We start from the raw sequence: 2,581 nt of genomic DNA on the forward strand, positions 1-2,581 counted from the left end.
GCGCGCCGCGAGAGGCAGAGTCTCCCAAGGGTGATATTATGTACTTGATGGGTAGTTTGGAGCCCTTTTAAGCCAAATATGAGAAGGTTCGTGTTGTTGTTATTTCATTATTGATATAACAATTGGTAATTTCACTTAAAACATATCAAACATGTAGAAGAAGTATCCGTGATCATTTAGTTGTATCAAGTTTTTCTTTGTTTTCTTCATCTCGAGGGGGAGAAAGTTATGGTGGTTTGATGATCACTTAGGGATAAGGATGAATTCAATGTGGGCATAGATTTGATGATAGAGATAGTTGTTGAATGGGAAGTGTTGTAATTTATGACTAATAGAATATTAGTGGATTAATGATTTTTTAGGTATAAATCGTTTTGGCGTCAAGTAATTTGTTTATATTCCGGTCTCATCTTGTGTATCTAATTTCCTTCTGATTTGTATTTCTATATTTTTTTTGATAGTCTCTTGTATTATTGTGTTTCCTTTATTCTCTCAAAAGAGATAGATGTTGTTTTTAAATGAATGTGGGTAGAGTGTATGAAATGGAGATAAAGTAAGTAAAAACTCGTGAGTGTTTAAAAGAAGTGTAGTTGAATTGTGGTTCTGAGAGTTGGTTGTTGGATTCTCTTTCCACATTCTAAATATTCCTCTTTCAAATGAAAAGTATAGAGATGAATTTGTACGAGTGAAGTGAGAGAATAATAAAATAAGTAGTATATATGATTGATATAATATTTTTTATTTTATTTAGTATGAGTTTCTTATGATGAGTTGAATCGTTTTAGGTTGATATGTATAAATATTTAAGGTTTTCCAATATCTTCTTCAGTGAATACACTTATTCAGATTTGATTACAAGTTTTGTGGTGGATGGGGTTCCTTTTTTTAATGTTCGTTTTATCGTTGATGCATGATTGTTATAAGTCCTTTATCACCTCTGACACTTTTTTATTATCTCTTGTACCACTGTTGTTCGAGAATGAATGAATTCAAATATCGATAGGCGTCCCACCTTTGGGTGAAAGTTTTTTTTGCATGTGTAACTCGTTACTTTACATACCTCGAGTTGGCATTACATCGGTTGTTCCCAGTCTTCATCAGCGAAGCATGTAGATAAATCAGCTATGAGCTGATGGCTCTGACCACACGCTGTTTTTGTGCGGTCGATTGAGTAGCGACTACCACCCTGTTATACGAGTGGTATGTTACGTTGTATTGTTCTGTATCGGTTGTCTTTCGATATCTTTCTGATACAGCGATAAATGTTCCCTCCATGGTAGATTGTCGATATTAGTGTGTCTTATTTTTGTCTTTTGAATGTGTTATTTTGAGCTCCCCTGGTCTGGGTCTGGATAGGGTTGATAGATGTACGCGTGATCTTAATGGGATAAGGAAGATAATCTGATATACACATGATTATCTTGTCTGTCTATATTTTCTACATCATTTTAGGAATTTATTATTTTTCGATTGTATTGTGAAATTTAGTTGATCTTTTTAATCTCTTTTCTGTGTTAATATTAATTCGCGTGAAATAATAAGGGAGAATAGATTTTTTGGTTTAAATGTGTACCACCTGACATATTACCTAACAGAATAGTTAGGGAAGGAAGGTATTTGAATATTTATAGATACATAAGTGAGTTGATTTGTGAAATTTTTAGATACACTCCAAGCCTTTTATAAAGGATTTTGAATGATTACGAGCTTCAAGTGATTGGCGACAATACTAGATCATGTGTCACGCTGTCACACGTGTAAGATGAGTGAGCAAGAGCTTGCTGAATCCAACTGAAAACGATGTACATAAGACACTAAGTATAACTTTTCTCTTTTCCTGCTGCCCTTGTCCACACCGTTTCCCCTTTTCCAGCATTGGCCTTTTTGTGGGCTTTGCCTCTTTGCTTGGCCCTTATGGGTGATTTCGATCATATTTACCGGGGTAGCCTGTTTTCTTTCCCCACGGGGCCTTGAACGCTCGAGCAGACATAGTGGCAGCCAGTGTTTTGGTTTTTAATTTTTAGAAAAGGGAGGAGTGACCAAAATGCACAAGTGGAATCTTCGCGTTGTTAAACATTTGTCATCCTCCCTTTTCTAAAATAGAAACCAAACAACTGCTGCACTCTGTCTGCTGATGCGTTCAGGGCCGTGGGAAATAAAACAGGCTACCCCTGTAAATATTATCGAAATCACAATATGGCCAAATTCAATATGCAAATCACAAAAAGCTGCAATGTTCTGGTAAAGGTGAAACGTGTGACAGCAGCATTATAATATATATATATATATTATGTTATATATGTACTGTACTGTAGCTCTGAAGAGATGCACTAGCCTACAAATGTTGTTCTACACACAAATAAAACATGTTTCTTTGGTACAGAGAGTGAGACAGAGAGAGAGAGACAGACAGACAGAAAGACAGACAGACAGACAGAGGTGCACAGATAGTAGTGACTGATAATGATGAACATCTTACTTGTGTATTCACACTCTCATTGTCTCACTAATGTTAGGAGAACTGTTATTCATGGAGCTCATTACACAGCAAAAACCAAGGCTGTCTGCGAGAGAGAGAGAG

The sequence above is a fragment of the Morone saxatilis genome, unplaced genomic scaffold (genome assembly GCF_004916995.1).
Source record: "Morone saxatilis isolate NCDOM2014 unplaced genomic scaffold, NCSU_SB_2.0 Contig18, whole genome shotgun sequence".
Classification (NCBI taxonomy): domain Eukaryota; kingdom Metazoa; phylum Chordata; class Actinopteri; family Moronidae; genus Morone; species Morone saxatilis.